Here is a 12,575-nt window from a genome sequence, read left to right as displayed (position 1 = left end):
ATGCATGAACTAACTTCATATCACATTCATGTCAAAAAAGTGCTTTTTTTTCGACAAATTTCAACATGACACTTTTGGACATGATGTAGAGAGTGTAGAGCAGTTTTTGGCACTCTCACCGCCGCGGCCCGGGTTTGATTACCGGTCAGGGAATTTTTGACTTTTTTCGACATACTATATACTGTGACTCTTTTCAGCATACTTCGACATTGCTCTTTGGTAACTATTTTTTAGACACAGTACTTGGTATTGACTTTACTTCGACACTACTATTCCTTTTTTAAACATCGACTATGTTTTAAACTACAGAGACTAGACTGTTTTATGATTTTGTTCAACATACTATACTATGAGTTTGTATAACTTGCTATATTATCACTTTTTATGACATTTTTGACATAATATAGTATGGGTTTTTTTAACACACAATATGACTTTAATCAACATGCTATACTATGACTTTTTTAGACATACTATATTATGGCTTCTTTTGACGTCCGATACTATGAATGTTTAATTACTTTTTTCAACATATTATACTATGACTTTTTCCGACATGCTATAGATTTTTTATTACATTATCACATACTCTACTATGACATCTTTGCGACTTTTCATATTTTATACTATGATTTGTTTTTTTTACTTTTTGATATATAGCTGGCAATTTCTGTTAGTCCATTATCATAGTCCATCACAATTAGTCAGTTTAGCAGTATGACAAAAGTTTTTTCTTATGCTTCTTGACACTCCTGAAGTCCGGTAATGAACTTACCTCCTACTGTGAAATTTGGTTTGTCTTTCAGAGGTGTAGAGCCACACTCTTACACTCCGTTTAGCGTGTCCAAAAATAGGATAGGTGTCGGTGTTGTGAATATTTGAGCATGTGTACTCTGATCCTTTAATGTTGTCACCCTGGAGGATGGGGGCACCGCCGCCCTATGGCAAGGAGGAGGAGCATGGCTGCATGAGGACATTCCTACGCCAAAAAGTGTTTTTTGGCACCTTCCGTGCCCTTGTTTCCCCGTGTGAATCAATCTCGCACTTAGTGGCATGGATCCACTCTGGCTTCCCTTCCACCGTCATGGTTAGCTGCACTTAGTATGGACCTCTCCATCTAAGAGACACAAACACAAAACAAATTCAAACCAGAATTATAGCCTTGCTGTCATCTGCCCCTGACAACCAGTCATATTGTCGTTTATATCCATGTCTGTCCAAAATGTCATCACTTTTTTGTGTGAAATTGTCATAATTAGCATATGAAATCACAAGTTTTGGCCCAAAATGTGTTTTGTGAGGTCACAGTTCTAATCAGTTCAACTTTGAGTCCAAGTGGACGTTTGTGCCAAATTTGCTCAAAATGTTTCCATGGATAACATGGATATTGTGTTCGTACGGATGGCCAGGCAACCCCAAAACATGATGCCTCCAGCTACGGTTGACGCCGGTGCGGATGCATAAATACAAACACAAAATCTCTTGGCTTTGTGTTTGGATCGTTTCTTTTCCAGGCTCTGGCAGGTGTCTGATTATCTGCAATATTTTATCTTTAACAGCTCTATTTTGGTATTTCTATTCAACAGGAGTTTTACTAACATTGTTACTTTCCATGTCTCTAAACACAGCTTCGTCATCAACATTAACAACAATAAATTCATTTTCTTTACCAAAACATTTGCAGCCTTTGCATGCAAGTGATCATTATTAATACATTTACAACTGCCTTTCTAAGTAAAGCCTTCCTACAATTAACCAAAAAAGAGGACAAAAATCAGACAATCACACAAAAGACAAACAAAAGCTATTGACACCGCAACAAGCATTAAGCAACCTGCCACTTTAACAACTTTAACAACATTATACCAAGGCAACAACACAGAAATGGGGTAAACGTAACTCCACTGCAGCTGCAGCCAACAAACAGATACAGTATGAAAGTAAAAAAAAAGGGAGCCTGCTAAGTCTTTGCACACTTAATAGTGCACACACACGCACACACACGCACACACACACACACACACACACACACACACACACACACACACACACACACACACGTGAATCCAGTAACTGTGGGTACCTCATTCCACACACATAGCAGTCTCCCCGTCAAACTACCCTCCAGCATTAGTTGTCAGTGACCAGAAGCAGAGCGCCAATAAATTAGTGATCTAATTAATCCACTAAACAGAAAACTGTGGGTTCTCACTGCTCATCCATTAGTACATTGTTCTGTGTGTGTAATAAAGCAGTGCTTACAGTCTGCTTTACAGCACTTAGTTCAGTCACATTTACTTATGTCAAATATTCAATTTAGTTACATTTTTCTTGTTCTATGATCCCTTAAATCGGCACACAGGGTAAGATAAAGGGGAAAGAAATGTATCCGTTCTTCATTTACCCAGTGTGTGTCTGTGTAAGGATCCTCAATTTTCAACGTCAATTTGATGTAATTTAATGCAATTTAATTTAAATGTATACTCAGCTGCAACGGCGACGCTGTTATTGTTTTCCTTGTGAGTCTGTGTGTGAGTCAGACAGGCGTTAATGTTTCGGTCCGTTTGAGGGCCCATTTTTTTCACCATGATAGTGTTGCAACCATTTACGATGCAATCACGAAACTTTACGGGTGAGTAATTGACGAGTTGGTGGAGTTTGAAGATAGGCGTGGTCAGTGCGACAGGGTGACGGGGCCATTGGCCCGCCTCCACTTTACGTCCCCAGGCCAAATTTGAAGTGTGTCGTTGGCATCGCAAAATGGTCTCTAGTTTAGACCTGCTATAGCCCTGACATATATATATATATATATATATATATATATATATATATATATGTCAGGGCTATATATATATATATATATATATCTATAATACATTATTTGTGAAATAATAGATGACTAATCAATTAGTCCATATAACATGTGAATCGTCAGATATAGTGATAACTGCTAAATACGGCGATGCTTTGAGCTACACGCTAAAGTCAGCATGCTTCATTTGTTATTGTTTTTTATGTTCACCATGTTAGTTTAGCGTGTTAGTATGGAAAAATGTGCTTATTAGCTCTAAACAAAAAGTACAGCTGAGGCTGATGGGAAAATCATTAGTTTGGAGCTGGACGAAAAGTCAAAGGTTCACCAAGCTGATTACAATGTACCCTGAGGGGTATAATGTAATACATTTAATTAAAAACTACAAAAATAAAGCAAGCAGGAGGAAATATCATTAGGATTCATCATCTGGGGACCATGAATATCTGGCAATCCATCCAGTATTTAAGATTTTTCAGTTTGACCGATTGCCATCCATAGAGCTGCTGCAAGGGTGCAAAACATTACCTCCAGCATCTAAAATGAAAGGATTTGCTGCTTTTCTCTTTTTTTATATATATCATTGTAAATTGAGTAGTTCTATGTTTTGGAAGTTTGGTGGGACAAAACAGCTCTGGGAACCTGTGATGGGCATTCATCCCTATTTTAAAGACAAAATGATTCATCAAGAAAAGAATTGAACAGATAACCGATGATGAGACTGATTGTTTCTTGAACAGTGAAGTGACACAAGCCTCACCACATTTGACAGCATATTTGGTCTTGTTGAATACGAATGTTAGCGTGGCTGCAGTGTGGCTGACAGAGAAATTGCTCCCTCTGCAGATGGAGATCATCAGCAGATCCCCCGCTGTTAATCTTGCGACTGAATGCGGAAGACGGCGGTATAGTCACTGTGCCACATGTTGAGAGTCAGAGCAATTCTCTCCGCTCACTGGTGGTCCACGGTTACAAATCACATCATCAGCTGTCTGAGCACCCACAGCCACCTCTTCTCCGCCAGATTGATGGTGAAATGGAGGAAAAATCAATGGCTTCCTCTCGTCAGAAAAGAGCCAGCTCTGTCATGTTTGGGAGTTTGACGTTACCCTCTCTTACTCTCTCTCCACGATGGGAAATTGAAAGCCGAGTTTGGACAAATTGACAGGCGTGAATAGACTGGAGTGTTTCAAGTCAATATAATGACCGATTTCAATCTGCCGGCGACGATCACAGTGATCAGGTTGAGTTTAGGTAAACGATTGTTAGTCTTCGAACCGACTCGTGAGCTCCTGTGTAGGTGACCCTGCGAGTAACAGCAGTCGGTTTTCTCACCAGTCACCCCCTCAGGAGTCCCCCTCCATCACTTCATCCTTATCACCACCATGACACACTGCAACTGTGAAGCAAGGTTTCCATTCACTGCCTGCTCTGAAATGAGCAAGCATCACTGAGCTTTTTCATGGCGACACACATTCCACCCTAATGGGAAATTCAAATATCACATATCAGCTGAATGCAATATTCACTTAGCGAGCGATAACACTCTATTTGATGTGTCCCATGTATCCAGTTCAGAATAGGCACGGCTCAGCCTCTGACACCAGATCTGACTGCGAAACTCGGTGTGTAAATTCTGCCTGAAGCTTGTGTGCAGCCCGTTCCTTCACTCTGTGTGCTTTATCGGTGCGCATGTGTTGGTCCTCTTGTGTATTTGAGGGAGAGCAGATTCCAGGGCATCTGTGCTTGTCCTGCCTCTTTTCCCGTGTCTTTACACCAGCACCATCCCTTTTCATTTCTGCTGGCATTCTAATCAGAGCATTACGAGCTTCAGCGGGTGAGGTACGCAGAAAGTTGTGTTTCCTGACAGCCAATAAAAACCGTATAATCTCCCTGATTCAAGTGGCCCATTTAAAAAAAAAAAATACTAACTAGTGCTATCACTCAGACCACCCCCTTCCCTTTTTCTCTAATGCCTTTTTTTATTTAATATATAGCCCATGAAAAATGAGAGACTCCCGCTTCACCGTGTAGATATTTTGTTGCTGATGATCCGAGACGAATTTCCATCACAGCTTTGTTTCCAGCGGGTGAGCGGATAATCTTTTACAGCGCAGGGAGGGGAGGGCACAACTCCCATCAATCTCCAGGGCATATAGCCGCCGCATGGTTGGCTTGCCTGACCAGAACGCCTGCGCGGCAGCACGCCGCCACCCCACTCAGGGTCAGGAGCCACCAGGGGGACGTGGCCACACTGGAAGCTCACTTATGGAGCGACCACCTCCCAAACCTTCCGTAACCTCCAGAAAAGTGCTTCACTTCTGTTCCATTATTCCTGTCATTGTTATTATGTCGTTTTTCTAACAAGGCGGTCACGTCTGAGAGAGCAGCATTGCTTTCCTGCTGACAGCCCTGCGAAACCGTGTTTGCAGCACAGGCCTCAGCTGCTCCTTTTGTCAACACAAAGCTGCTCCAGAGGTTTCACCCCTCTGCGCTTCTCAGCCATGTGCATTGTGTGTTGTAAGGCAAAAGGTTTCCGTTTTAGTTCGTGGCATCCTGCCCAGGCAGGCCTCTTGAGAGGGGCCCCTGGTGGCCCCCGTGCTGGTGAAGTGGCTAGCAGGCATAGCAGCATGCTGCTCTCTCCGAACCCCGCTGCCCTGGCAATCGCCTGCTGCACAGCTCCCCCCGTGGAGACTGCGCCGCGCTGATTGACAATAATGGGAAGTGGCAGAATCGATGGGAGACAACAGAGGGGTGCATGTGAAATTCTCCCGGAGCTTCCAGTCACAGGCCAGGGGCTTTGGCACCACTCACCTGTCATCCCTGCAGCACCAGGATTAGGGCCTGTGACAGCAGGAGCAGCCTGAAGAGAAAGATGCTATGGTTCGTCATCGCCACTGACAGCCGGGAAATGGTGACTCTCCTGCACACCTAGACGACGGGTTTGTGTCGTTACCAAGCTTTGCACCTCAAAATGAGACGAAATAAAATGACCAAACACACAAATGCGTAGAATAACCTGAAAAGAGTGGCTGGCATGACCTCTAATGAACCATTTAAGCGAGTGCTTCCAAAAGGTATTTCATTTTAAGGGTTAAAATAGCAGTTCACCTTTTGCTTGGCCATGGGATGTGTGTGTGTGTGTGTGTGTGTGTGTGTGTGTGTGTGTGTGTGTGTGTGTGTGCGTGCAGCAGCGGCGGATGGAGGGCAGGTGTCGTGACAGAAGGGACACTCCATTCTCTAATTGATCAGCAAAAGATGCACATGAAGAAGACGTTAAAGCAAAATGAAGTCATAACAGTGGATTGAGACATTTATTAAGTCTGACGAAAGGCCCTCAGAAACGTTGAGATTGTTTATTGATTTTTGTGTTTTGGCTGGCTGCGCAGGAGTAATCGCTCGCGCTGCTGCTGCTGCCGAGGCTACCGGGGCTCGGGTGCAGCCAAAATGTTCGATGGAGGCGCTGACTTCCTCCTAAAGGAGGCAACTTTAACCAGCAGAACACAGAGCCTTCATCATCACTGCAATTGTTTTATCATTTATATAAGGGCCCTGACCTGATAAGCCGTCAGTCAGTGATAGCTGAGAATGCCAACCACTGTCATGTGAAATGATTACTGACGTATTGGTGGTATATTAACAGGTGCAAAAAGCAGTGTGTTCTCAGAGCGGCATAGTTTTCCCACGAGGTGTAAATACAGAAAAACTGCTCTCTCCTGTTTCTGTTTACACTAAGAGAAAGTGCAAGTAATGTGTTGTATGTGCATGTGTGTGTGTGTGTGTGTGTGTGTGTGTGTGTGTGTGTGTGTGTGTGTGTGTGAACATACTGTACATCTAATGTATTCGATAGTGCTGTTTATTTATCAGCACTTTATTGCAATGTCTCGCAATCAAGGTGTGTAATGCAAAATGTGGAGATGCTTTGAATCATTAATAGATTACTCGTCCTGTTAAAAAAAAAGCATGCAAGCACAAAATATATATTTTTTTGTCCAAAGCCCTTTGATCACATATTTACAACTACTTCATGAAGTGATTAGTCTTTTTGTTGTATCATGTTAAATGAACTAACAATTAGAGTTCACTTTAGACCGTTTAGACTGATAATGACAATAACTGTTATTTGCAGCCCATAAGCATATTAACGACTATGTAAAAAAAATAATCTTTAAATATTTCTCTGCCAAGACAGGAAATACAAATTGAAATTTCACTGCTTCACGACTGTCCCGCAGTACACATGTGCCGGTGTGTGTGTGTGTGTGTGTGCGTGCGTGTGTGTGTGTGTGTGTGTGGTGCTGGTGAGTGTTAGGTAGAGTTCAACCATACTGGTGACATCAATCTGCCTGCTCTTTATTAGACGGAGCAGTGAGCTGTAACTGACTGCATTGTCCACAGATGGACTGGGGCCCATAGCACACGGGACCCTGGTCAGCCACCCTGACAATACAATCAATAACCACACACTCATTATGGGAGCCCCGCCTGCCTTCTCCTGCCTTCCTGCCCCGTGGAGCCTCCCTCCATGCTTCGCCATATCTTTTAACTCCGTCCACCTTTTGTCACTCTGTATTTCAAGCCGTTTCCAGTTTTCCCCACATATTTGACTTTGACTCTGCGCGGCATTTAGTTTTGCCCTCAAATTACATCAAAAGCTGAAACAAGATCGGGCGAGAAGACACTTAGACGTCCCGGCTCGAGCTACTCAGGCTGCTGCGGTATTCAGTAGTCCGGCTGGACGGCAGTGGATGACAGTGATCCAGCATGGAGCCTAGGGCCTATAAATGGTAATGCCCTCCACTTGCCTTCCTCATAAAGCATAATAAAAGGAGGTTATAAATCCTACCAATTAGCTGCGTCCATCAGTCGCCTTAATTGGAGTGTCGTGACTGGCTAGAGGATGACCTTGTGTGCCAGAGAGCCAAGACAGACGAGGGGGCCGGGGGGGGGGGGGGGGATCTATGTGGATGTGGACGACTTGGGCTTCTTTAAATCAAATGTATCTAACAGGCCATACTGTAGTTAAGGGTCAAGCCATATGGCGGTAAAACGTTTATGCTGACTCGTCGTGTTGATGTTGTCAGTTTAAATGTGTGGGGTTTTTAAACGCATATGAATATGCTTCAGGCCAACCGTCGATGATAGCTAGAAGTTAAAGGAGCGGAAAGAAGAAGAAAATGTTGCTTTGTGTTCACCTCTCAGCCGCCACAGTGTCTCTATGCAATCAGGATTTTTTTTACGTCAAGTAGAATAGACGCCTGACATTATGCTATTTTAAACACGACTATTCCCAAAGCACGAGGATGAAATCTTGAAACTTAACAAGCTGAAATATAGCTACCAGCAGAATAAGTGTAATCAAAGACGACAAATCAATAGAGCTCGATGGAGATCTATTTCGCTGTTTCCGGACGTGAAGCACTAGGCATTTTGTAAGTGGACCTCGAAGACTTTTTTTTTATTATTACAGGCGCTAACTGAGCGGAGACACAACTGACATCAGGGTGAAAAGAATGTCCCGTAAACTATGTATTCAATTGACTTTAGAGTGTGTTGAGCAACTGATACAGCACTGTACCCCAAACACACAGACACTGCCTATGATCGATGACCACAGGCTTTCTAAGTTCAAGGCTCCACTCATCCAGCAGGGCTTGTTCTTTCTCTCTCCCCCCCCCCCGAGCGCAGCAGTTACATCTACCCTCCGTCCTCGTGTGGGTTTGGCCGCCACACCTTGCCTCTCAACACCTCCGTCAAGCGCTCTCTGTGGCCACTCAAACCTGAGACCTCAGCTTCCGCTCCTGCTACGACCATCCACTATCTCATGACACCGCTCTCCCCGAGAGGAAACACTGAAGCCGTTTGTCTGTGCAGACGCTGACGTGTCCTTACACTGCGCTTTCTCTCTCCGCTCCCATCCCTCCACCTTGGGATTAAGCAGTAAAGACCAGTTAACCAAGCAGCTGTCGGAGGAGAGTTTCTCTCCGGTTGACTGAGGGCCGCCGACAGTTGTTTCCTTTCTCTCTTACCGTCCGGAGATAATTCAGTCAACGGGCTTTGAACTGCAGATAAGAGAGGAAGAGGATGATCCGGGGGTTGGGCCTACTGTATGTGGGGCAGAGGCAAAGTAGTAGAAGGGCAGTGCAGGCAGAGGAACCCGCAGGAACAGGTGTATGGGAACCGGAGAGGTCCAAGCAAGATAAGAGCTGAGACGGACGCAACTGTCCAATTTACAGTACACTCTTGGTTTTTTTTTTGTGGTTTGAAATGGATATAGATTTTGGTGCTCATACATAATAACTTTTCTTTTTATATAGCATTCCCTATTACACAGTCGGCCCTCCTGCACTGGAACATTTAATGATCACATGGCACACAACCACATCACACAAGTACAATTTTTCAATAGCTGAAATATGATCAGACCCCTGAGTTTGGGCAGATCTTAATCTACAATTCACTTCATCATAAGGCCGATGAGTCACATGATTTTCCTCATGACCTATTGTCCATATACTCAGTCATATTTCCTGCGACTGCACATATTTCAGCCCCACATCATCCCGTTCTTTTCCGTTCCGTTTTATGAATGCAAAAAGATGGGGGAGAGGAAATTAATTTCCAATAAACGTTTGACAGAGTGGCTTTTGTTTTGTCTCGGGCACGTGGGTTTTGCATACCTGCCAGGTGTTGTGCGACGCAAAACCCCACCGGGCCCCATGCTCTGTGGAGAGGTGCACGATGAAAGGCCTCGGGTGGCCCATCAAAGGGTCCATTGAGATCCAGCCACGAGCAGGACAGAGGGCCACAGTGTGGGCCGTGGAAATGTGACACCCTCCGACAGAAGCTCCATACAGCCCACTCAGGGCCACGCTGACAGCATCCCTCGCAGGAGATCAGGCGCTCTCTCATTCACGTCTACTGTCTCTCTCCCTGCTGACCCCGGCCAGAGACACAGTTAGAGAGAGACAGAGAAAGAGATGTTTACAATCAGAGAGAGATTGCCCTGAAAAGAACACGGTGACATGGATCCTCTGAAGCTCATCGTATGTAAAACAATTGATGATCCCTTAGATAGATATTTACAGCAAAGGTTCCAGGTCATTTTGAGAAATAAGATCAAAATATTTGAAGAAATCACAATTAAGACAACACATTTTGCGCTGTAGTGACCTTGGACATGTGTTGACCGTGACCCTTCTGACCCGTGCAAGGATATCTGATAAGTGATGTTCTTTTCAGACTAGGAATAAAGCGAGCATCTTCAACTATGGAGCTGCTACAGAGAAAGACTTGGTATAGTAGTAATAGTATATAAGTAGCACGTTTTTTAAAATTTGTATTACATAGCTTGAACGCAAAGAGTCTACAGCCATGCTAGTGGTTCTGTACAAAGGCACAGTGACAATGCGAACATCCAGATGTTTATAAGGTCATTTGACCAGGTTCACCCTCTCAGTTTTAGCATGCTAACAAATAAGCTTGAGGTTTTTTGAGAGACATGAAACGGTGAACCAACCAACCCAACAGACTGACACCGCCATCCTCGGAGCCTCTAGTGTAGCTATAAAGCAACTCATTGGTTCTCCTCTAAAATATGGACAGTATAATAGAAGAACCTGTGAGAAAAATAAAGCTTTCAAGACATCTCTGCACAACTGAGGTTTGCCACTAATGCACAACACAGCGCACCTCAAAGTTGAGGCTCCTTCAGCAGAATGATCTTATTAACCAAGCACCTCCCGAATATCATTCCTACACAGATAAAAAAAGAAGTGTGTTTTAATGAAGCGTAATATAATTTTAACTGCAGTTCCTCAAATTAGCAGTGGCTGGGTCACGACTGGGCTGCTGCTCTCAAATAGGCTAAGCCTCACCTGTCGGGCAGTAAAAGAGCACCCAGGCCCTTCAATCACCGGCGAGCGAGCGGCAGACAGGTTCCTCTTCCTCAAGCCCACAACGATGGTTATTAATAGACAGAGACTTCTACTGATCAGCTAACGCAGGCAACTGTATGTGTTCATTTAGTTATTATAATCAGATTTAAAAAACGAGAGAGAGAGAGAGAGCGAGAGAGAGAGAGAGAATGGAACAATATTTCAGAATATATCAGTTGTTTGCTTCTAGTTAATCTGATCAATATGAGGGGAATAAAACAAATGATTTCAGTTTATCAAGCCCTCAGTCCTCGTTAATAATGCGAACAACGTTCAAACACCAAAACTTGATTGCGCCGCCCCGGCCATTCAAGCTCATCACCTTTAACAGACACAGCCTTAAATAATAAGAGTTGTTCGCGTTGACACCCGGGCTGATGTTTGTTGCCCGGTGATATATTGCATCGGCAGAGCAGAGCAGTTGTCTGTGCTCCGCACCTGCACCAACCGTTCAGCCTGAAGTCTATAAATCGTAGCGCGGCGAAGGAATCACGGGGAGCTGAAGCTGCTCACTGGACCCTGGGTTCGCCTCCTCCGTCACCTGACACCATGTGAACCCCTCAGATATGTGTTTTTGTTCGCGCACATATATGTTTGGCTTTGTGGTGCGAACCTTTGCATGTGGCGGTGCTTTGATTAGCTGCCCTCACGAGCGGTACATAACCCCCCCCACCCCCCACACACACACACACACACACACACACACACACACACACACACACACACTTTCTTCTGCGTCGCACTAACCCCCAACAGCACGTGCCACCGGGGCTGTGCATATACAAATCACTGCGGCCTTGTTAGCATAGTTTAGTGAAGATGTCAGCTTTACGAGGGCCAGGATGCTTGCTATGCGTGTCAGGGACGGCGCGGGAGGGGCTGACCCGCAAGGGGAGTACAGCGGGGCCCACGAGAGCCCTGCACTGTAAATTTAGGTCTGAGGTATGGGAGCTGTGAAACGACAGGCCCGGACCTCTGTGGAACAGCGTGAACCCACGCCGCACTGTGTGATTTAACAGGGACACAGCAGAGCAGGCAGAATTGAAACTGAGACAATGGGATCCTCGCGTCAAATAAAAACAGCTCCCTGTTTTCTGATATATCATAAATAATAATTTGATCGTACATCACCGAAGATGCCTTTTCCCGTGCTCATAATCAAAACTACGATAAATGGACATTTGCTTATGAGTATTGTTTTGTGTGTGCGTGTGCGTGTGTGTGTGTGTGTGTGTGTGTGCGGAGGGTGCTGGCATCATTAGATTGTTAATCTCATTTCCTTTCTGATGATTGAAAATGGAGAGAGGCTCTGAGTTTATCAGGCAGATAAATGGACGGCCCATCCTCTGAGAAGATCTAATCTGTCATGCGTCAAGGCTAGGGTTCACCTGCTGCCGGATAATAACCATGTCGAAGGGCACAGATGATTTAGGAGAGCCCGGCTCTTTGTTTGCCTTTGCAAACACCTGATGGTTTCATTAATTAACCGGCCACAATTAGCGGCCCACGTCACGCCAGGTAGGCTCCTTCAAGAGAAATATGAGATATTAAAAAGCAGGGAGGAACTCCATTAGAGCTGACCTTTTCTGTGGAATTACTGATATTTGAGATTTAATTCCGAATTCAATGAAAACTTCATCTTTATTCTTATGGCTGAGGCCCTTTCTGTCTCCAGTCTGAAATGGGGTCTCCCGCAGCCTGTAGGTCGTTAATTATGATCTTTATAAATTAAATTAAGAGGATGTCACTGCTTGATTTTTTTTTATCTTCCTGTCCTACAGGTTAAAGAGTAGATAAGATATTTATCACCTCTTGACTGATCTCCT

The sequence above is a fragment of the Cebidichthys violaceus genome, unplaced genomic scaffold, assembly GCF_023349555.1.
Source record: "Cebidichthys violaceus isolate CVI_PGR_0920_01 unplaced genomic scaffold, fCebVio1.0.p SCAF_251, whole genome shotgun sequence".
Lineage (NCBI taxonomy): Eukaryota > Metazoa > Chordata > Actinopteri > Perciformes > Stichaeidae > Cebidichthys > Cebidichthys violaceus.
This window is presented reverse-complemented; position numbering follows the sequence as displayed.